The 24,284-nt window shown below is 52.3% G+C and overlaps 1 protein-coding gene across 3 annotated transcripts in view; it reads right to left on the bottom strand.

Annotated features, from left to right (window-relative positions):
• The window catches only part of LOC136838099 (zinc finger protein 345-like), a 69,898-nt gene that overhangs the window by 36,833 nt on the left and 8,781 nt on the right, over positions 1-24,284 (bottom strand). For 2 of the 3 annotated variants that reach the window (XM_067102945.1, XM_067102944.1), the window contains exon 2: positions 23,052-23,144. The exons of the other annotated variant lie outside the window; for it this stretch is intronic. The gene's annotated coding sequence lies outside the window, so the exon portion shown is untranslated. The remainder of the gene's footprint in view (positions 1-23,051; positions 23,145-24,284) is intronic. 3 annotated transcript variants of the gene reach the window in all.

Genomic DNA, 24,284 nt, shown 5'->3' with positions numbered 1-24,284 from the left:
GCCCCAGACTTCTTCAAGGCCGAAGCCTCGAGAAGACTGAGTAGGGGACTTCTTCCTGTCTCTCCTTGCATCTGAACCTGCGGGCTGAAGCACTGTCCGGGAACCTGACTTGGCACTCAGAAGGAGTGCCAGCAGGAAGAGGCGGAGCACCTGCATGCCCTGGCTCTTTCTCTCGTCCAGCGCCTGGTCTGTACGGCGATAGGTATCTACCGGGAATAGCCTGGGATACCCGAGTCTCCTTGGGGACCCGGTACTGGGCAACTCACTGGACGAGCGCCGGACGCGTCTCGCTGGCCTTAGAAGCAGGAGGTTTCTTAGGCGCAGCGGGGGAAGTGCCGACCTTGGTCTGCACGCCTGGTTTCCCGATGCCCTGGGCCCAGAGGCCGGGGAAACGGTTCCCTGATCCGAGGATCGGGAAGAGCCAACGAGAGATCCCACTGCCTTCCCTGTGGAAGGAGGCAGACCCTTAGAAACCTCGGTGCGAAGTTTCTTAGGGGGGGAGAGACAGACTTCTTCTTCTTCGGCCGCGAAGCCTCGGAAGGAGAAGAGGAAGAAGCAGCAGACGACGACGACGATGAAGATGAAGACGAAGACGACGACGACACCTTCCTAGACCTCTTCTTCTTCTTCTTCTTCACCATCTGCTTCAGGAAAGCAGTCAAATCCCCAAGCCAGGACAGCGAGGCCGCCGATTCAGGAACCGCAGGAACAGCAGGAGGGGCAGCAGCAGCAGAAGAAGCAACCCGGGCAGAGACGGCGGAGCTCGGACCAGCCATTGCCTGGGTAGGGAGAGCCGCGCATCGGCCAAAAGCAGAAGTGGGCGGGGCCAGGGATGCAGGCGCCGCCCCTCCCGCGTGCAGGTTCGGGTCAGGCCTAGTCATAGTCACTGGGATGGGGATTGAGGCAGACGAAGGGCCGGGCTGGAGAGTCAAGCGAGGAACCGTGTCCAAGGCCAGTCAAGGGTCAGCAACAGGGGCAGCAACAGTCACGTATGGGAAAGATGACGTCACCATGTAGGAGGGGCCAGGACGTGAGAATGGAGCCAGGAAGCCAGGTGGTAATGGAACAGCATGCTGGCCCGCGGATGACGCCGATACCTGGGTGTCCAGATGCGATGCCACTGAAACCGGCATCTGGACAAATCTTGAATAGGTGACGGTAGTAGTCATGGCTGCCACTGCCGAGTGGGTCATGACTGGAGGGGGGGCCAGGGGAGCCAAGCCTTCCAGGGCCGAGCCAGGTAGACCCAGGTGTAGCCAGGGAGAGCTGGGAATCATAGCCTGGCTATCCAGTCCGGAACCTGAAGCGAAAGTCAGGTTATCAATGGAAGCCTCTACTGATCCGGAGGAAAAATTTCACCTCCGGAATGGGAAGAGACTTCCAAGAGGATGCCAACGGTCAACTCTCCCGCGCCCTTCCACCAACGAAGATACGTAAGAGGAAGGAGGGGGAGTCCTCACCGAGGGAGAGGGAGCAAGAAGAGGAAGCTCGCCGAAGGAAGAAACGAACTCCGAAGTATTAGCCACTTCAACGGCGCCGCGTCGGGGGCATATTTCCCTCGGACGACTCCTTGGAAGGCTTACGACGGTAACATCGCCTCCTCGAACTTACCCCCTGCTCGGAGGACCACAAACAACACTCATCACAAGTAGAGTCGCCAGAACACACACGCCCCTGCAAGATGTGCAGAGTGCATGGGTCCACGCCGACTTTAGAAACAGATTGAAAAGAATTACACTTTTCCATTTTACCCTCCCCGGGAAACTGTCAGGCAGAGAGCGCTGGGGAAATAACAAATTTTTAAAGTAAATTGTATTTTTCCTAACTATACAAACCCGAGGTCCTTTACATTAGGAGATACTTTCAGGCGTAGGCTGGAAACGGCCGTTAAACTCTTGAACAAGGTGGTTAGGCAGTAACTACCTCCAGGTAGGCGGGGATACCCGCCTGCCCGGATGTAAACATTCCAGTTTGCCTTTCGGCCCAGGTACAGATTGAGGGGTGGCATGAGGTGGGCATAATTGTAAAGGACCTCGGTTTGTATAGTTAGGAAAATACAATTTACTTTAAAAATTGTTATTTGTTCCGACACAATATACAAACCCTCGGTCCTTTACATTAGAGACTCACTTATTGGAGGGAGGAATCTGAGAAAGTCTCTCTGAACTGACTGGAGTTCACCACCTTGTCTTCCCTTCCTGGTCGTGAGAGCGAGGAAGGGAAAACTGCCTCTGACAAAAGATCGGGTTGTAAGAAACGCAGGATCAGTTGTCAGACTTCTGGGTCCCTTTGCATGAAAGAGGAAACGTCAGTTCATGCAAAGTAGGCTGGGAAGAATTTGACGTCGGATGACAATAAGGCAAATACAAGCATTGGGTTGTCTCATAGTCATGGTCTCCTTCCTCCCTTGCAAGAGGAAGGAGTGGGGTTGCTTCTATTAACCTGAACGGAAATAGAACGGGAGCTCCTGTTATGCGCTTATCTGCCTCGATCGCCCGGTCCAGCTTGTAACGGCATGTCCGCTCCCTGCCCTTGGGAAGAGAGCCAGGATGGGGAGAAAGATGAGAGGCCAGTCACTCAACCACCATTCTCCCCATCACAGCCGTACAACATAGGCGAGATGCAATCCTGTCCCGTTAGGGGAGCTGGATAAGCTGCACAACTTGTTGAGCAGCCACCACAGGACCCAAGGAAAAAGTGTCCAAGGACTTGTGTGCAACATCCCGGAGGTAGAAGGAGGTGAAGGTAGTCTGTTGGGACCACACACCCGCCTTCAGCTCCTGTGGTACCGACATATTCTTCCGAATGCGAGGGATGGACCAAGCCATCGACTTTGTGAGCTCTCGGGTGAAAGGTACCGGTATCGTTGTCATCAGCTGCCAAGTACCTCCTTGATCGCTTCATTTGGTCAGGAGGAAGATGTGTCCTTAGACACTTCTTCCTTGGGAGAGACAGTACTGGCGAAAACGTTGACGACATCCAGGTTAGGAATGTCAAACCTTTGAAAGTACCACAGCTCCCAATAGGACAAAGTAACGAATGATCTGGATCATCGATACAAAGTCCAAGGAGGAGGGGGAACAAGAAGGACTTGAACCCAACAGTCGATGCCAATGGATTTGGAGTCCACCTACGACATCCGAGATGGATGATCCCCACCCTGTTCTTCCATCTTCTACGCCAAAGGCCAGGGTAAGATGAGAGATGGACCTAAGAGGGCATATCTCTATCCGACGACTCTCGTAGGGGCGAGTGCAGAGCACGGACAGGAACCCTAAACGAGAGTCCGCATGCCACCCAGGAAACATTCCCTGGGACAGCATGACTGAAGAAGCTTCTCGTCCGTAGCTAACTCTCGACTAAGGAGACGAAGGCTACTTCAGATAGAAGACTAGGTCGCAAGGGCCTACATTCTTCAAAACTGAAAGGGAGAGAAGCAGCCCTCGGCGGAGAAGACGAGGAAGTCCAGACTTGACGAGCGACTCTGACCCGGAAGAAGTTCCGACAACGACACCCACCAGCGAAGACGGATCCAGTCCCTGGGACAGTGTTGCAGAGGACTTCAAGGGATATCCAGCTATATCTGTTGCGCTCAGCGAGAAAGCCTGTGCTTGCAAGGAAAGCTGGAAAGTCTCCCAGTCCTGAACCCACAGGGATGTACTGCCTCAAGAACCGCTTCTTGTGTAGCTGCACAGGAGGATGGGTCAAGCGGAATTCTTCTCGATGCCTCGGCAATCAGGTCGGAAGAAGGGGAAGTCTTTAAGTATTTGTCTGTAACTCGGGTGAGCAATGTTTGTGAACCCCCAGCGAAACGGACAAATACGGAGGGAAAAAAAACGTTGATATCGAAGTTTTCACCAAAAGACAGCATGCCTCAACAGAGCGGCCCTGGTCTGGTATGAGGGAGCGAGAAAACACTACTGACTTGTGTGCAGGGAGGCAACAGAAGGAGGGTAGGGATTTCTCAGTCCAGCAGTCTCTGTATGAGTCTTCGTGAAAAAAGAGTGAGCAGCATGTTCTGTCCCAATCACTCAAACCCGAGGCCAGGCTTGCCTACCAATACATCCCCACCAGGGATGCATCTGGTTAATTGAGCTGTCGAGTGTGCAATAGAACAACACTCGAGTACCTTCAAATGTCGAGATAAAACAGGGGAAAAAACGATTGCCTCCTGTTTGTCGACAAAAGTCACTACTGTGGTTTTATTGTTCAATGAAACCAGTGAGTGCCATAAAACCCATCCTGGATTCTCGGACGGCCAAAAGGCTGCCCTGAGCCCAGGACGGTGACGGAAGGTACTAATCATCTCGGTCGCACAAATTCAAGACAAGGTCTTTACCAGTGTGCGCCCCATTCTCAACCTGTGAATCTGTGAGTAGACACAAGATTTGAGGGAAATATGAAGGTCTATTCGAAGGTTCCTATAATCAAGCATTAGCCTAACTCTTTCCTCATACCTCGAAGAGGAAAGAATGGGGAAAAGGAAGCAGACTTCCATTTTCCACCATGGGGAAGCTTCTGCAAGATGACAGGGAACCGAGACAATTAGCTCTAGCCGGCTGGCATTTCCCGAATCGGGAGCACGGGAGAGGTGGTGGGATGAGAGATCGATGGAAAGAATTGCCGAGACCTAAGGGAAATAGATACTTCTCCTGAAGGAATCCATTCCCAGGTCTCCGGGCAATGTTGCTGCCAGCTCCAGAGACTCGATAAGCATCATTTTGTCCAGGCATCAGCAGTTGCAATCTTCTTCAGAAGCCTAGACTTCTTAGCTAAGGAGTTGAGGTGGGCTGGCTTGAACCCAAGGTCGAGTTGAAATGACTAAGACCCAAAATTCTTGGCCAGTGTCCAAAGGACAAGGCAGTGCCCTGGTGGGAACCTTGATTACCAGGGTATCTGGCAAATCTCTGAAAGAGAAAGGCAGAACCAAGTAAAGGTTCGTTCCTCAAAGGGTCGAGCCAACTCGGGACTTACGAAACTGAGATCCGAATTGGGACAAAGTCCTTCTTCTTAGCACCAGAATTGCCCAAAAACTGTGGTCAGCAAGACCCTCCGAGGCAAGAAGAATTCATATTCTGCCGAGGCAGGGGTGGAAAATTGGTGTTTCGACCTGAATTAACTCCATCGAAGAAAAGAATCCATCAGGTCGAGAACGTTTCTCGGAGGACAGGACCGCGGCGGTCCCTGACATTCTCGGCCCCTCGGAAACTGCAAGGGTTGCAAGTGATGAAGGTTATTCATTGGGGAGCCAGCGGTCCTGTCCCAGGGGATCCTCGCGCCGACGAATCAGCGCCAAGTTCCCGAGAACACGGGGCGATCGTGCTTGAGGAAGACCCTCGCTGTTCCGATCGTGAAACCCCTGTACTTCTCCCTTGGAGGAGACCTTGACAGATCCCATGAAACCCTTCTCAGCTACCTGGTTATAATACGAGAGAATCAGGGGACCGATACCCAAAGCACGCCAGGCAGCCGAACTCCGAAAGAAAATTTCGTCGGAGCTCTCTGTCCGTCTCGCTCCTCTCGGAACAACCGAAAGGAGAAGAGAACAGGTGAGGAGAAAAGAGTAGCCCTACCTGTCCTGCCAGAATGATAAGCAGGAGAGGCGGACCGTGAGCAATAATCAACCGAAGGAGATTACTGCCACACGGGGGAAAGAAGAGCACCTATGCCGTGGCAAAGTGCTTTCCTGGGAAGAGCAAAAGTTCACTCGAGCATAGACGAGAACCCGAATCGGAAAAAACCGAGTAGGGCCGAGCCGAGCCGAGCCGATCACGAGAACGCGATCCAGCTGGTCGGTATGCGGCAGACTGGGAGGCAGGCGAGACGGGGCGAGCCGAAACGAGCTGAGCCAGTCTGGCAAGCCAGTCTGAGCAAGCCAGTCTGGCAAGCCATGTCGAGTCGAGCCGAGCCAGTCTGGCAAGCCATGTCGAGTCGAGCCGAGCCAGTCTGGCAAGCCAAGTCGAGCCGAGCCAGAGCCAGACTCATAACTGGGCAGGCCAGACTCGTCTGCTGTGAACAATTGCTAGTTTCCGAACTCTAAACTCCTTCGAGGCCGAAACCGAGGCCAAGGCCCTCGAGAAGAAGGTTCATAGGGGAATTCTGTCTGCTATCTTGCATGCTCGAACCCTAAAGTTCGAGACACAAGAACGAAGCCCCCGAGCAACCGAAGCAGCTGGCGGGCAGAATCGAGACACCTGGCGTCGCGGTATACACGACACCTGGGTGTCCCGGCGACCAGACACCTGGGTGTCCTCGGCAACCAGACACCTGGGTGTCCCGCAACCAGACACATGGGCGTCCCGGCAACCAGACACCTCTGTGTCTACCAGGGCGTCCCGGCAACCAGACACCTGGGTGTCTCGGCAACCAGACACCTGGGTGTCTACCTGGGCGTCCCGCAACCAGACACCTGGGTGTCTCGGCAACCAGACACCTGGGTGTCTCGGCACTTTCTCTCGTCCTATGCCTCTGTCGGAGAGCGCCGTGATTCATAGAATTCGAGCTACCCACGAGACTTCCGAAAATCGGGAGCGGCTGCTTTGTTACCTAATAGATTAAAAGAGCAAAGCACAGAACCAGTCTTAGATGCAGACTTCCAAGACTGGCAACGAGGAATGGCCTCGAGAGGCCGTGCTCTCGCGACCCCTAACGCAAGATCCACAGGAAAATGCGAATCGGCCAACTTGTCTTCCGGAAGAGTGTCAGTCCCTTGAAGTCCCGCAGGACTCCCAAAGTGAATCTCTTCCTTGCTTCTTTGGTGTTCGAACCGAGAGGTTCGAGACACCAGGCTGGGAACCCGACCAGCACTGGCAAACACTCGGGAGCGCTTGCGGTGCTGGCAGGAAGAGGAACCGAGACACCTGGGTGCCTTGGCCCTTTCTCTCGCACTGCTCCCGAACTGGGCCCAGGAAAATCTCTCCAGACCAGATCGGGATACTTGATATCCCATAGAATCTCGAGCACTTTCGGAGCGGCGGCTCGAACGAGCGCGGCGCGAAGCAGGCCCCATCTTAGAGGCGGAACCTCTAAGACTGGGAACGGGAATGCAAACTGAGGTCTAATGCGCCCGCCGGCTTCCAAAACACAAAACCCAGGGCTATGCGAAAATCGGTTCCTAACCCAAGGTCGGGAAGAGCCAACGAGAGACCCACTGCCTCCTCGGAAGGAGGCAGTCCCTAGAAATGTCCAAGGGCATCAAGGGGAAGAAGCAGCATCCTTCCTTCAGGCCGATGGAGGTCTGTCCGATTCTCGGGACCTCCAGGACCTCGGGAGAGGAAGGGAAGACGCAGCAGAAGATGAAATCGAAGATAAGATGAAGAAGACGGCGGCTACTTCCACAGGACAGCTTCCTTCATCTCCACTCCCACATCACATCTTCTACAGGATGGTGGACACGAAACATCGTAACCTCCAGGGTAGTCCGGCAGGAACACAATGGACGCAGCCAGGACACCACCACCAGGAGAAGCATGATCAGGACAGCCGATGCAGGAGCTACGGCAGCAGTTCGGAGGGCAGGAGCTACTGCAACGGCCAGGAACATCACCTCAACAGGACCACTTCCTAAATCTTCACGCCGACATCTTCTACAGGATGGCGGACATCGTAACCTCTGGGGCAGCTGGCAGGAACGCACGGAAGCGGACCGGGCACAACCGCCAGAAGCAGCAGGAATGATCAGGACAGCCGATGCAGGAGCTACGGCAAAGGTTCGAGAGCAGGAGCTGTGCAACGGCCAGGAATGTCACTTCCACAAGGCGACTTCCTTCCCTTCACGCCCACGTCTTCTACAGGATGGCAGCAGGCAGGAACACAACGGAAGTGGCCCCGGGCACGACCACTAGGAGAAGAAGCGGGCACGATCAGGACATTCGATACAGGAGCTATGTTAGCTGTTCGGAAGGCAGGAGCTAATGCAACAGACAGAGTGTCATTGAAAGTCACCAGCATTGACAGGAGCGATCAGGGCGGCTGCGGCAGGAGACCAGGAGAGCAGCCCCAAGACTGTCGTAGAGTTGACACGAGCAAAACACAGGGAACAGCAGGAGCAGATAGACCACACATACACAGGAAGCATTGCAACAGCATACATGAAAACCAGCAATGACAGCGATCGAACTACATCAGCGGGAACAGAGTCAGAGCGATCCCGGATGGTAATATGTCATCTAATCAGGTATTGTGGTCGATCCCAAGCAACACTGAATGAAAGTCGGGACTGCTTCATGCAAGATATTCTTGATATATGATATCCAGCCAACTACTGCTGTCTCTGCAATGCTCACTGTCAACCTGAAAGAAAAACAAAAATGATTAGTAGAGGAGGCTCCTCCCGCTACAAGGGGAACAGCCCTACGCAGCGTTAGGAGGTACTCTAGACGAGGTTGCTCGCTCCCTCCCCTTCCCCGTGTCTTCACCCGGCGAGCGAGCGAAGAGGGCGAAGGAGAGAGAAGGAAGAACCTACGGGAAGAGAAAAAAAGGACAGAGGGGAGGCCCACCAAGGGCGCCCGTGGAAGCGGAACTTATCGACAACGCCCGTAACCTCCCACTCAGCCCACAAATCTCTAAGCGCAGGCGGCGAGAAACACTCAGCAAAAGAAGGAAGAAATTAGTGATGCCCTTACACACAGAGGGCGGAAGCCCAAGAAGGACTAATCTTACGTCCCGATGGATGTAGGGAAGTGAAGAAAAGCGTCCCAAACTAATCCCGAAAGTACAGGGGCGCCTCCAGTATTTACGTAAAGGGCCGCTGGAGAGAAGCATTACCACTTGGCTACGCTTACTCCAGCTATGCCCTTGGCCAAAACCCCAGACACAGGCAGGGAACGACGGCTTACACAAGGTTATCACAAATCGTGGGTTTGTATTACAAATATCAAACACACGCAATATATAAACAAAAATACAGAAAGATCCCACCGTAAGAGCTTAACGACAGTCAGCAGAGAGAACGAAAATACGTCAGCAACGCTGACGGCCGAAAGCAAACTGGAATGTTTACATCCGGGCAGGCGGGTATCCCCGCCTACCTGGAGGTAGTTGCTGCCTAACCACCTTGATCAAGAGTTTAACGGCCGTTTCCAGCCTACGCCTGAAAGTATCTCCTAATGTAAAGGACCGAGGGTCTGTATATTGTGTCGGAACAAAGGAGGGTTTAGATAACTTTTCCATAATTAATAACAAAAACAACTTTTCCATGATGATGAAAAAAACAGAAAAATCCCACCAAAAATAGAAGTAAGATGCAGTCAGGCAGAGAGCGAAGGTTTGTCCACGCCTTGTGACGCCCAAAAAAGCAAATGGAATGTTTACATCCGGCAGGCGGTGCTCCCGCCTCCCGGACAGTAGTTAACTGCCTATACCACCTTGTTTGAAGTTCAACGGCCATTTCCAGCCTACGCCTGAAAGTAATCTCCTAATGTAAAGGACCGAGGGTTTGTATATTGTGTCGGAACAAAGAGATGGTATTCTTGGACACTTCTTTCTTGGTCGAGCCAGTGCTAATGAAGAGTCGTCGACACTCAGGCTGGAGGTGCCGAGTCTTCTTCAGATAGCGCCACAGCACCCTAACAGGACACAGTAGCATCTCGTCTGGATCATTATCTACGAAGTCCTCTAGGGAGGATCGTGAAGGACTCGAACCAAGGCCAGGGACCGAAGGGTGCTGAGTCTTCGCTACGATATCCGGGATGAAATCGAGCGTAACTGATCCCCATCCCCTCGAGTGTTTAACATCAAAGGAAAGTCCGTGAAGCTCGCCAACTCTCTTCGCCGATGCCAGGGCAAGCAAGAAAACGGTCTTGAGGGTCAGATCCCTGTCTGACGACTCTCTTAAAGGCTCGTACGGTGCACGAGTCAGGCTCCTTAATACGAGAGTCACATCCCACGCAGGGGGCCTGAGATCCCTGGGTGGGCAAGACCGTTTGAAGCTTCTCATGAGTAGAGAAATCTCAAAAGAGGAGATGTCTACTCCTTTCAGCCACAAGACTAGGCCGAGTGCGGCGCGGTAGCCTTTTACAGCTGAAACGGAGAGAAGCTTCTCTCAGCGAAGGAAGATGAGGAAATCTGCGACCTGGTGAACAGTAGCTCCGACCGGAGAGATACCCCTTCGACGACACCAACCACAGAAGACGGACCACTTTCCCTGGTATACCGCTGCGGAGGATCTTCTGAGGTGTCCTGCCATCTCTGTTGCTGTGCGGCGCGAAAAGCCTCTCGCTTGCAAGAGATGGTGGATAACCTCCAGCCGTGAAGACACAGGGAATGCACTGCCAGGTGGAACCGCTTTGCGTGAGGTTGACCCAGAAGGTTGGGCCAGGGGGGAATCTCTCTCGGCGCCTCTGAGAGGAGAGCTAGCAGGTCCGGGTATCAACTGGCCTGGGGCCATTTGGGTGCCACCAGAGTCATTCTGAGATTCGGGGTGATCATCACTCGGCTGATCACACGGCGAATCAGACAGAATTGGGGAAAGGCGTAAGCGTCAAGATTGTCCCACGGGTGTTGGAATGCGTCCTCCGCAGCGGCCCATGGGTCCGGCACGACAGAACAGAAGATCTGGAGTTCTCTGTTGTGCCGGGTTGCGAACAGATCGATGACTGGATGCCCCACAGGTCAAACAGCCTTTCCGCTACTTCCTGATGGAGGGACCATTCGGTCCCTACCACCTGGCTCTGGCGGCTGAGCTTGTCTGCCACGACATTCCTCTTGCCTGGAATATACCTGGCTGACAGCTCTACCGAGTGAGCCACGGCCCACTCGTGCACCTGCATCGTCAATTGATGAAGCTGGTGGGACACCAGTCCCCCCTGCTTGTTGACGTATGCCACTACCGTGGTATTGTCGCTCATCAGTACCACGGAGTGTCCCATCACTTGATCCCGGAACTCCTGGAGGGCCAGGAAGGCCGCCTTGAGCTCCAGGATGTTGATGTGAAGGTGCTTGTTGTCTCGGTGCCACACTCCCGAAGTCAGCAACTCCTCCAGGTGTGCGCCCCATCCCTCGGTCGATGCGTCCGAGAACAGAAGCATGTCCGGGGGGGGGGAGTATGCAGGGATACTCCTATTAAGAGGTTCCTGTCGTCTAACCACCAGTGAAGGTCCTTTCTCACTTCCTCGGAAAGAGGAATGAGGAAGGACTGGGGGTCTCGGGACTGGGACCAATGCTCCTTTAGTCTCCACTGGAAAGACCGCAGGTGAAGACGCCCGTGAGGTACTAGCTTCTCCAATGACGGTGACCGATGGTGACCCGATGATGACTTGCCATTGCCGAGCTGGTTGCTCCTGTCGAGACAGGAACAACTGTGCTGCCTGCCTGAATTTGCTGATACGAGAGTCCGAGGGGAAGACTTTCGCTGCCACCGTGTCTATCAGCATGCCCAGGTACTTTGTCCTCTGCTTGGGGGTGAGATCTGACTTCTCCAGATTTACCATGATCCCTAGATCCCGGCAAAACTCGAGGAGACGATCCCTGTCCTGTAGCAACAGCGAGCGAGAGCTCGCCAGGACTAGCCAGTCGTCGAGATACCTCAGTAGACGTATCCCGTGCGAGTGGGCCCAAGCTGACACGAGAGAGAACACTCTCGTGAACACCTGGGGAGCAGTCGAGAGCCCGAAGCAAAGTGCCCTGAATTGGAAGACCGACTCCCCGAGGACGAAGCGGAGGTACTTGCGCGAGGATGGATGGATGGGTATTTGAAAATACGCATCCTCAAGTCCACCGTAAGCATGAAGTCGTTCTCCCTGATGGAGGCCAGCACCGATCGTGCTGTTTCCATCGTGAACCGAGTCTGGCGAAGGAAATGGTTCAAGGGAGAGAGGTCTATGACCGGTCTCCATCCCCCTCATGCCTTCTCTACGAGAAAGATGCAGCTGTAAAAGCCTGGAGACTGGTCCGACACGACTTCTACAGCACTCTTGCTCAGCATGGCTTGCACTTCTTGCTGTAGTGCGATGTCCTTCGACGAACCTGGAAGATAAGTTTGGAGATGGACCGGAGAGTAGGTGAGGGGAGGCCGAGACTTAAAGGGTAGTAGATATCCCTCCCGAAGGCCATCCACTATCCAGGTCTCGGCTCCGTGTCGCTGCCACGTTGCCCAATGGCTCAACAGGCACCCCCCACCTTCGGCAGCTTTTGGGGGGGAACGCCACCCCTAGCGTTTCCCCTTCTTCTTCTTACCCTTGCCCCCTTTACCGGCATGGAAAGGGGGCTGAAAGGGGCGGGAGTAACCCCCCCCTTCTCGAGGAAGAAGAAGGCTGGGTGTTTCCTCGGGACCCCTTCGAAGACTGGGACTTCTTAGGGGCCGAGGAAGTGCCAGCCTGGCCCGAAGACCTGGCAGCAGTGGGATGAGAAGACCCGGAGGTCTTAACCACTACCTGGTGAACAAGCCGGTCGCTTTCATCGGCACGGCGTTTGTCCACCGCGGCGTCCACCAACTCTCTAGGGAAGAGAGAGGAGGAACGCAGCAACGGTCCATTCCAAGAGCGATAGCTGACTCGGGACCTACGGACCTGGCAAAGCGAGAGAGAACAGCATCTCTCCGCTTTAGCACCAGGTTTGCCCACAGGTTTGCAGTCTGGTGGGCAAGGTAGGAAATGGCCCTACCTCCAGACTGGCACAGTCTCCCAAAGGGGGAGTCCTCCCCAGGTACGATAGCGCCTGAGGAAGCAGCTACCTTCGATACTGTGAATGACCACAGATCGAGCCAGGAGACTGCCTGGAAGGCCGCCAGGGCGGTGGCTTCCAGGGTTGCAGCTTCTTGTTGAGAGAGAGAAATGTTCTCTGCCGACAATTGCTGCAACGACAGACCCGGATCCAAATGAGTCAGGTCCGGGTCAACCTGTTTAGTCAGCAACGCCCCTTCGGCTGGTGCGTAGAAACGCTTCTGACGAGGCAGAGGGGGGGAAGAAGCTTGTCCGAGCGACTCGATTGAAGCGAGCTGTCCTGCCCAGACACAAGACCGTTCACTTGATCGAGAACTCCCTCGGCAAGCGTGGACCACGGCAGCCCCACCGAAGCCTTGGGTTCCTTCTTGGGTCCCCATTCGAGGCGCGACGGACAATCCACAGAAGAAGCCGTGGTCCCTTCCCCGAGGTCATTGTGCTGACGAATCAGCGCGATAACCTCTGCAAAAGTCCTCTGTATTTCGGGGGTGTCCGCATCCTGGGGCAGAGGACCTTCGAGTCCTTCCAGGGTGCGGTCCTCCCGAACTACTCTCCCTGCAGGAGGGAGAACCTCGGCAGACCCCCGAGGACCTTCCTGAACTACGCGGGCGTAGGACCTGGTCGAGCCAAGGACTGAGCCAGGTGCATACCCCCACGCAGTTGAACTCTGAGGAGAACAATCCCCAGAGTTCCTCCTCCCTGACTCGCACCCCCTGGAGGAGACCGAAGGGGCGGAGGGGACAGGCGAGGAAGATCGGGCGCTCCCGCTGCCTTTACTGGCAGAACCAGCAGAGGCAGCGGGCCGAGAGCGGTCACCAACCCGCGGTGATGACGAGCCCCCGGGTCGAGGAGACCGCTTCAGCCCAGGTGAAACGATCTCCCGAGGAGAGCGGAGCGGCTCGCGAGAGTCAAGCCGCGCATTCGTCTCCCCCGAGCCAGGCTGGCCGCGCGGGCGTGGCCGGGGACTGGGAGGAGTCGAACGCGCGGCTGGCTGGCGCGAGCTTGCGCTGTCCTCTGGACGCGCCCCAGACTTCTTCGAGGCCGGAGCCTCTCGGGAAGACTGAGTAGGGGACTTCTTCCCTACCTCTCCTTGCGTTCGGCCCCGCGGGGCTGAAGCACTGTCCCGAGAACCTGACCTGGCACTGGAAGGAGTGCCAGCAGGAAGAGGCGGAGCACCTGCATGCCCCGGCTCTTTCTCTCGTCCCACGTCCTGGTCCATACGGCGAGAAGTGTCCACTGTATCAGACTGGGGTACCCGAGTCTCCTTGGGGACCCAGGTACTCGGAGCAACTCACGAACGAGTGTCCGACGCGGTCTCGCTGGCTTTAGAAGCAGGAGGTTTCTTAGGCACAGCGGGGAGTGTGCCGACCTTGGTCTGCACGCCCTTGGCTCCCGGTGCCCCTGGCCCGGATGCCGGGGCAGCGGTTCCCTGATCCGAGGATCGGGAAGAGCCTACGAGAGATCCCACTGCCTTCCCTGTGGAAGGAGGCAGACCCTTAGAAATCTCGGTGCGAGGTTTCTTAGGGGGGGAGAGGCAGACTTCTTCTTCGGCCGCGAAGCCTCAGAAGGAGAAGAGGAAGAAGCAGCAGACGACAACGATGATGAAGATGAAGACGAAGACGATGACGACACCTTCCTAGACCTCTTCTTCTTCTTCTTCCTCACCATCTGCTTCAGGACAGCAGTCAAATCCCCAAGCCAGGAAAGCGAGGCCGCCGACTCAGGAACAGCAGGAGGGGCTGCAGCAGCAGAAGGCACATCCCAGGCAGAGATGGCGGAGCTCGGACCAGCAATTGCCTGGGCAGAGAGAGCCGCGCGTCGGCCAGGAACCAAGGTGGGCGGGGCCAGGGATGCAGGTGCCGCCCCTCCCGCGTGCAGATTCAAGTCGGGCCGCGCCAAGGTCGCTGGGATGGGGATTGAGGCAGACGAAGGGCTGGGCTGGAGAGTCAGACGAGGAACCATATCCCAAGACAGGCCATGGTCAGCAACAGGGGCAACGACAGTCACATATGGATATGATGACTTCACCATGTAGGAGGGGCCAGCAAGCATGAATGGAGCCAGGAAGCCAGGCGGCAGTGGAACAGCGTGCTGGCCCACAGATGACGCCGACACTTGGGTGTTCAGATGCGAAGCCACTGAAATTGGCATCTGGACGAACCTCGAGAAGGTGACAGTTGTCGTAGTGGCTGTTGCTGCCGTGTGGGTCGTGACTGGAGGGGGGGCCAGGGGAGCCAATCCCTCCAGAGCTGAGCCAGGTAGGCCCAGGTGTAGCCAGGAAGAGTTGGGATTCATCGCCTGGCTATCCAGTCCGGGACCTGAAGCAAGAGTCGGGTTAGAAATAGAAGCCCCTACCTGCTCCGGAGGAAAAAACTCACCTCCGGAACGGGAAGAGACTTCCGAGAGGATGTCGCGGTCCAACTCTCCCCCGCGCCCTTCCACAAACGAAGAAACATAAGAGGAAGGGGAGGGGGAGTCCTCACCCGAGGGAGAGGGAGCAAGAAGGGGAAGTTCGCCGGGAGGGAGAAACGAACCCGATACATTCGCCACCAACGGAGTCGTCGGGGGTATATTTCCCTCGGACGACTCCTTGGTAGGCTTACGACGGTCACGTCGCCTCCCCTCGAACTTGCCCCATTGCTCGGAGGACCACAAACAACACTCACTACAAGTAAAGTCGCGTGAACACATACGCCCCCTGCAAGATGTACAGAGTGCATGTGGGTCCACGTCGACTCTAGAACGAAAAGAATTACACTTTTTACCCCCTACCCCGGGACACACACGCTGGGGATAGGAGGGCTTAGTTGTCTTTTCCATTTGAAAGAAAAAATAAGAATACTCCCACCAAAATAGAAGAAAAAATGCTGTCAGGCGAAGAACAACGTCCGAGCGCTACGACGGCCGAAAGCAAATTGGAATGTTTACATCCGGGCAGGCGGTGCTCCCGCCTCCCAGACAGTAGTTAACTGCCTAACCACCTTGTTTGAAGTTCAACGGCCGTTTCCAGCCTACGCCTGAAAGTAATCTCCTAATGTAAAGGGCCTCAGGTTTGTATATTGTGTCGGAACAAATAAATTTTTGAACATCTAACTTACCTGGTAGTTATATTTATATATAGCTTAAGTCCCTGACGTCACGGTAGAATTTCAAAAACTCGCGGCAATCGCCGATCGGTAGTTAGGTGAACCACCTGTGCGCCCTCTACCCAGGTACCTGGAACCATTCCAACTATTCTTCAGATCTTCCATGCCCCTAGTCTCTAGAGGGGAGGAGAGTGGAAATTTAATTATATATAACTACCAGGTAAGTATGTTCAAAAATTTATTTTATTATGAAAATATCATTTTTAAACATCTAACTTACCTGGTAGTTATATATATAGCTGATTGACACCTTTGGTGGAGGGTCAGAGACAGCTAACATCGTTGGAATTGTAAATTAATTAAAGTTGCAAAACAACTTAAGGTTCCTACCTGTTAAGGAAGCTGACTTCAATGTTTTCCTGCCTCATTATGTCTGCATTCCTTAAGAGATCCAGCGATCCACCCAGGGGGCTGAAGATCTCTAGGGGCTGTCAACCGGTGTATAACCTCTATGTGACTAGACCTCCTCTCAATACCCTTGTTCCGGGCGCTACCAAGGAACAAAACGACCACCTAACTAAAAAACCAAATAAAAAACTCTCATCCCAATGATTGCAGAAGACTGCGTCCAGCCTTCGCAAACAACCATAAAGATTCTCAATTCCAAGGTAAGAAAAAGGGTAACGGTTTATGGAATTGTAGGGGTATTCCCCTCTCCCACTACTGAATTAGATGCTATAAACGGACCCAGCGTATAGCAGTCTTCGTATAATGTTTGGACTTGTTTTAGATAGTGAGAGGCAAAAACTGACTTGCTTCTCCAGAAGGTTGTGTCCAAGATGCTCTGCAGGGACCTGTTCTGTTTAAATGCTACAGAGGTTGCAACTGCCCTGACCTCATGCGTCTTCACTTTCAGAATCTTGTGGTCCATCTCGCTACATTCCATATGTGCTTCTTTTATCAACTGTCTGATAAAATAAGACAGAGCATTCTTCGACATCTGCACAGAGGGCTTTTTGACTGAGCACCAAAGCCCTTCTGAATTTCCTCTTAAGTCCTTTGTCCTATCCAGGTAGTGCCTTAGAGCCCTTACCGGGCATAGGACTCTCTCTCTTTCCTCCCCTGTGATGCCTGTTAGATTCGGAATCTCGAACGCTCTGGGCCAGGGTTGTGACGGGCGTTCATTTTTTGCAAGGAATCCTAGTTGCAGTGAGCAGATTGCCTTGCCTTGCCTAAAGCCTATATTTTTGCTGAGAGCATGTATCTCACTAACTTTTTGCTGTGGCCAAACTGACCAAGAAAAGAGTTTTCATGGTGAGGTCCTTAAGAGATGCATTCTGTAAGGGATCGAACCTACTCCCCATGAGGAACCTCAGGACCACGTCTAGGTTCCATGCTGGTGAGTTCTCTATTCTCTCCTTGGCAGTTTCGAAGGATCTGAGTAGGTCCTGGAGATCCTTATTGTTTGACAGATCCATGTTTCTATGTCTAAAAACTGCTGCCAGCATGCTCCTATACCCCTTAATGGTCGAGGTAGAAAAATTAAGCTTCCTCTTAAGGTGTAGAAGGAAGTCCGCAATTTGGGTTACAGAGGTACTGGAAGAGGACACATGGTTGTTTTTGCACCATCCTCTAAATACCTCCCACTTGGATTGATATACCTTAATAGTGGATGACCTCCTTGCTCTTGCGATATAGCGCCAGCTGCCTCCTTCGAAAAACCTCTAGCTCTTGTGAGTTTTTCGATAGTCTGAAGGCAGTTACTTGTAGCGCTTGGAGGTTTTGGTGATATCTTTCCAAGTGGGGTTGTTTGAGTAGATCTACTCTCTGAGGTAGGCTCCTCGGGATGTCCACCATCCATTCCAGTACCTCTGTGAACCAATCTCTTGTCAGCCAGTAAGGGGCCACAAGGGTCATTCTGGTCCCCTCGTGTGACACAAATTTTTGCAGTACCCTGTGTATTATTTCGAAGGGGGGAAATGCATACACGTCCAAGTTGGACCAGTCCATCAGGAATGCGTCTATGTATGTCGCCTCGGGATCTGGTACGGGAGAGCAGTAAGTTTCCAGTCTCTTCGTTTGCGCTGTGGCGAAGAGATCTATGCACGGACGTCCCCAAAGTCGCCACATGCTTCTGCAGACATCTTGATGTAGTGTCCATTCTGTTGAGAGGACTTGATTTTTCCTGCTCAGAATGTCCGCCCTCACATTTTTCTCCCCTTGGATAAAGCGGGTTACTAGTTTGACATTCTTCTCCTTTGCCCAGAGAAGAAGTTCTCTTGCTGTCTCGTAAAGAGACCTGGAGTGAGTGCCCCCTTGTTTGCTGATGTAGGCCAACGCTGTCGTGCTGTCGGCGTTGACCTGCACCTCTCTGTTCTCCACTCTGTGTTCGAACTCCCTGAGAGCTAGAAGGATTGCAGTTAGTTCCTTCTGGTTGATGTGCCACTTCTCCTGCTCTCTGGTCCAGGAGCCCGAGACTTCTTCTTTCCCTAGTGTTGCACCCCATCCCGAGTCTGACGCGTCGGAGAACAACACTAGGTCTGGGTTCCTCTGATGTAGAGAAAGGCCCTCCTGGAGCTTGACGGGGTCATTCCACCACTCTAAATACGGCCTTATTGTTTCTGAAATGGGGATGCACTTGGTCTCCAGTTCTATTTCCTTGTCCCAGTTCTGATTTAGATGGAACTGTAACGGGCGTAGATTCAGCCTTCCCAAGGAGACAAACTGTTCTAGCGAGGAAAGGGTCCCCAGCAGACTCATCCATTCCCTCGCCGAGCATGTCCGTCTCCTTAGAAAGTCTTGAAGTTTTCCTAAGGCTTGTCCTGTTCTTGCAACAGACGGAAAAACCCGAAAATCCCGACTCTGAATCTTCATCCCAAGGTACAGAACCTCTTGGGATGGGATCAGCTGGGATTTCTCTCTGTTTATCAGCAGACCTAATTCCTCCGATAACTGTATCGTGGTCTGAAGATCCTCCAGGCAGCGTGTGCAGGAAGGGGCTCTGAGGAGCCAGTCGTCTAAGTACAAGGAGATTCTGATGCCTCTCGCGTGAAGAAAACCTGCTACATTGGTCATCAGCCTTGTGAAAATCTGCGGAGCGGTGCTTAGGCCAAAACAGAGAGCCCGAAACTGGAATACCTTTCCCCTGTGGACGAACCTCAGATACTTCTTGGAGTTCGGGTGAATGGGGATGTGAAAGTACGCATCCTGGAGGTCCAGTGAGACCATCCAGTCGTGCTGTCTGACCGCTGCTAGAACTGATTTTGTCGTTTCCATAGTGAACTTTGTTTTCTGCACAAAAACGTTGAGTGCACTCACGTCTAGCACCGGTCTCCAACCCTCCGAGCATTTGGGGACCAGGAATAACCGATTGTAGAATCCTGGGGATTCCAGATCTTGAACCCTCTCTATGGTCTCCTTTTGCAACATCATAGACACTTGTTGTAGAGCCTCTGCCTTGGTTCTGCCATTGTATTTGGCAGAAAGGTCTATTGGTCTTGCTGCTAGAGGGGGTCTCCTCAGGAAAGAGATCTTGTACCCCTCTTTGAGTAACTGAATGGACCATCGGTCTGCTCCTCTTTTCTCCCACACTTGCCAGAAGTTGGACAGTCTGGCTCCTACCGCTGTCTGAAGGTGCTTCACGTCAGACTCTGGCTCTTCCTTGCCTGGAGCCTCTCTTTGTTGATCTTTTACCAGCGGGTCTCGTATTTCGACTGTATGATTTTCCACGAAAGGGCTGAGTCACAGGAGCTTCTCCTTTATGCTTCTGCGTAACGAAGCTCGCTGGGAGCACTTTCCTCGCTGTCTTCGTTATTAGATCTTGTGTGGCCTTTTGTGCTAAGGCCGAAGTAATGTCTTTAACTATTTCCTGTGGGAACAGATGCGACGATAGCGGAGCATAAAGAAGTTCCGACTTCTGAATGGGCGTGACCCCATTAGACAAAAAAGAACAAAGATGGGCTCTTTTCTTCAAGATGCCTGCTGAAAAAAGAGCCGCTAGTTCGTTGGCACCATCTCAGATAGCTTTATCCATACCGGACATGAGGTGAATAAGCTCCTCTGTGCCAGTGTTCTGAAAGTCTTCCGTCTTCTTCCCCAAGGCTCCCAGGTTCCAGTCCAAGAAGTTAAAGACCTCAAAGGCCCTGAAGATGCCCTTGAGGAGGTGATCCATCTCCGATGGAGACCAAAACACTTTCGCCTTTCCCATGGCTACGCGGCGTGAAGCGTCTACGAGACTAGAGAAGTCCCCCTGGGATGAGGCAGGAACTCCCAGGCCAAGAGCTTCTCCAGTCTCGTACCAAATGCTCGATCTGGACACTAGTCTGGCCGGGGGGAAAGAGAACACGGTTCAGCCTTGATCTTTCTTAGTGGCCATCCAATCCTGCATGGTTTTCAATGCTCGTTTGGAAGAGCGAGACATAATCATCTTCGTAAATGCTGCCTTTTTGGAAGTCTTCCCTAAAGTAAATTGAGAAGGGGGAGATCGAGGGGCAGCTGGCACAAAGTTCTCCGGAAAAAGTTCCGTAAATACCGACATCAGTTTCTTTAAGTCCGACGAGGGGTGATTCTCTTCGTGTTTCTCTTCGTCGGTAACTTGGCCTAAAGGAAAGTCTGGAGAAGGAGGAAGATCGTCGTCCACCTCATCCGACTGTTTGGCCGTTATTAAAGTGGCGATGTCTCGCTTACTGGGAGCCGTATCCGAGCTGGCAGAGCGTTCGGCTTTATCGTCGTGGCGTCCAGCTTCTCGACGCTTGACGTCCTGGCATCCATTCCTTTGACGTCCTACTGTTTGACGCTTGTGGTATTCCGTTTCTGGACGCTTGACGCCAGTGCATCCCGCGTCCAGAGGTACCTCTGTGTCCTGACATCTAAACTCTTGAAGCTTGACGTTTTGGTGCTCTAATGCTAGACGCTTGACGCCAGTGCATCCTGCGTCCTGAGCTACCTCCACGTCTTTGCTTCCAACATCTTGACGCCTAACGTACTGACGTCCAATGCTTTGCCGCTTGACGTCTTGGCGTCCAGTTCCTTGACGCTTGCCGTCATAGTGTTTCACTCCTAGACGCTTGATGCCAGTGCATCCCGCGTCTAGAGTTTCAAAATTACTACGTTCAGCGTCTTGAACATGTGGATGTCTTGAAGCTTTAGCTGGACGTCTGCGATCCTTCTTTTCTCTGCCTGGTTGCCATGCTTGCACCAGAAAGACAAAGCCTGCTGCATATTTTGCAGTAAAGCTATCTGCGGGGCTTCCTGCTGCTGGGGACAGGCTGGGGAAGCCTCAACTAAGGGAATTACTTCCTCCTCATCGTCAAGAATGGATCGTGGAGAGGGTTCAGCAGACGAGTACCAATCCGAAGGAGGAGGAGGAGGAGCATGTACGGAAGGCAGCACAGCGTCCACCACACTCTTGCTGCCTGGCGTCTTGACTGAACCGGACTGTTGCCTGGCGTCCCTACGTTTGATCTTAGTAGGAGAGCTACCTTCAGAGCTGGAAGGGAAGTGTTCCGGGCTGCTCCAGTGGCTACAACCTGAAGCCTGTGAAGTCTCCTCATGACGTCCCTCAATAGGGGGTAACTTCCTCTTGAGAGGTCTCGACTCTGACGCATGACGCCAGCCCCGTCTGGGGACTGCGTCGTCCGACGACGAAGAGTACGACATTACCTCGCCTTTCCTACGGCGAGGGTGAGCGTCCTGGGAAGCGTCAACAGGAACACTCAAGGGGACGATCGCTCGGGAGCTAAAACCTCTCGCCTCCCTTCGCCTGTCGACTTTCCTTCTCCCAGGGGTTGGGGAGCTTGGAAGAGGTCTAGGGCTAGGAGCACGACAGGTCCGAGCGGTCGCACCCTCCACTGCACTTGCACTAACAACGGCACTAACACTTGCATTTTTAAGATCTCTCATTGTAGACCACATATTATCCCTGTCTTCTGAGAGGGATTTTACCTGTTGGCCCAGGGCCTGAATGGCCGCCATCATATCTTTGAGTGTTGGGTCCTTACCTGTTTCAGTAGGGGGATCAGAGACTACCACTACGGGAGAAGGATCAATAGGGTAGTTAGCAAGGGGCAAAGAATTAACTATTCCTGGCTATCCCTAGAAGAGCGAGACATAGTATTCTTGGCTCTTCTGAGCCGGTCCCTTTCAAGCTTTCTCACATACTGACTGTAATCAATCCATTCCCGTTCAGATAGACCCAAACATTCATCACATCTATCGTCCAACTCACAACTTTTACCCCTACACTTCACACATACTGAGTGGGGATCCAAGGAGGCTTTAGCAAGCCGGGTCTTACATCCCCTCACACACATTCTCACGCTCGATGAAGAGTCAGACATGTTATAAGAAAATTCCAAAGACAAATCCAAAAACGAGCGAAAGCCAAAGCCAAAGTGTACTTCACCAAAATAAGCTGCGAAAAACACGGGCTACGAGCGAAATTCCAACGATGTTACCGGCACGGCGGCAGGGAAGATCTGAGGAATAGTTGGAATGGTTCCAGGTACCTGGGTAGAGGGCTCACAGGTGGTTCACCTAACTACCGATCGGCGATTGCCGCGAGTTTTTGAAATTCTGCCGTGACGTCAGGGACTTAAGCTATATATATAACTACCAGGTAAGTTAGATGTTTAAAAATGATGCTTAAGGAAAAAGTTTATGCAAGATTTCAGAAGTAGAAGACTAGGTTTCAGCAGACCCTGGCTCCACTTAACTCTATCAGTTACTAAGCCTTGGCAGGCCCCATCTAACCAAGAGCTACATCTGTGAAAGGCAATATTATACTTCACACACAGTCTGAGAAATTACTAATCAAAATACGACACTCATTCTGGTGTCATTTTAAATCAGATTACTGTATTTGGACTTTGTGGTATGTTAACATTTAAAACAAAGGCTCAAGTAGCAAGCTGAAATCTGCCAAAAATGTCAGTCAGTGCATCATGAATAACTCACAGACTGGCTTTTGACCAATGCATTTGTCTCATTAAAATACTGACTGAAGATTCAATATAGCTTATATCAAATACTAGGTACATATAATTTATATTAACTTTATCACATAGACAATTGTTCTGTGCATTATTAGAATATAATAAAACTTTCATTCAAACTGGATGGAATCTAATGGAGATTTCATTCAGAAAATGAATGGAGTATTTATTACAAGCTTCCTTGATAATGTGGACTGTTTGTCCAAGAAGGATTGTAACTTTTTCTGAATAAATACTCCATTAGATACCATCCAGTTTGAATGAGGTCCTTTTAGTAATAATTTATATATGTACTTCACTTTTATATCACTTACCTAGAGTATATCACTGAGGAAAATCAGCACGACACTTAAGAAAACACGTTCCTTCGCAGATCACCAGAGATCATCCGTAACAACAGAGGTTATCTGTGGCAAAGAGATGTGATCTCCATTAGCACATAAACATTTTCTATACACAATACAGTACCAATGAGATTGTGCACTAAGCACTTGCAGATTCAATGCAAATGTGAGACTAATGCAGTGCAAAACGTGTGTGAAAAAATAACAATTTTTAAAAGTAAATTGTATTTTTCCTAACTATACAAACCCGAGGTCCTTTACATTAGGGATTACTTTCAGGCGTAGGCTGGAAACGGCAGTTAAACTCTTGAGCAAGGTGGTTAGGCAGTAACTACCTCCAGGTAGGCGGGGATACCCGCCTGCCCGGATGTAAACATTCCACTTTGCCTTTCGGCCCAGGTACAGATTGAGGGGTGGCATGAGGTGGGCATAAAGTGTAAAGGACCTCGGTTTGTATAGTTAGGAAAAATACAATTTACTTTAAAAATTGTTATTTGTTCCGACACAATATACAAAACCCTCGGTCCTTTACATTAGGAGACTCACTGATTGGAGGGAGGAATCTGATAAAGTCTCTCTAACTGACTGGAGTTCACCACCTTGTCTTCCCTTCCTGGTCGTGAGAGCAAGGAAGGGAAAAACTGCCTCTGACAAAAGATCGGGTTGTAAGAAACGCAAATCAGTTGCAGACTTCTGGGTCCCTTTGCATGAAAGAGGAAACGTCAGTTCATGCAAAGTAGGCTAGGAAGAATTTGACGTCGGATGACAATAAGGCAAATACAAGCATTGGGTTGTCTCATAGTCATGGTCTCCTTCCTCCCCTTGCAAGAGGAAGGAGTGGGGTTGCTTCTATTAACCTGAACGGAAATAGAACGGGAGCTCCCGTTATGTGCTTATCTGCCTCGATCGCCCGGTCCAGCTTGTAACGGCATGTCCGCTCCCTGCCCGTGGGAAGAGAGCCAGGATGGGGAGAAAGAAGAGAGGCCAGTCACTCAACATTCATTCTCACCATCACAGCCGTACAACATAGGCGAGATGCAACCTGTCCCGTTAAGGGAGCTGGATAAGCTACACAACTTGTTGAGCAGCCACCACAGGACCCAAGGAAAAAGTGTCCAAGGACTTGTGTGCAACATCCCGGAGGTAGAAGGCGGTGAAGGTAGTCTGTTGGGACCACACACCTGCCTTCAGCACCTGTGGTAC

Source organism: Macrobrachium rosenbergii, unplaced genomic scaffold (genome assembly GCF_040412425.1).
Source record: "Macrobrachium rosenbergii isolate ZJJX-2024 unplaced genomic scaffold, ASM4041242v1 171, whole genome shotgun sequence".
Classification (NCBI taxonomy): Eukaryota; Metazoa; Arthropoda; class Malacostraca; order Decapoda; family Palaemonidae; genus Macrobrachium; species Macrobrachium rosenbergii.
Note: the sequence above shows the minus strand (reverse complement) of the source record. Positions and strands in the feature narration are given on the sequence as shown.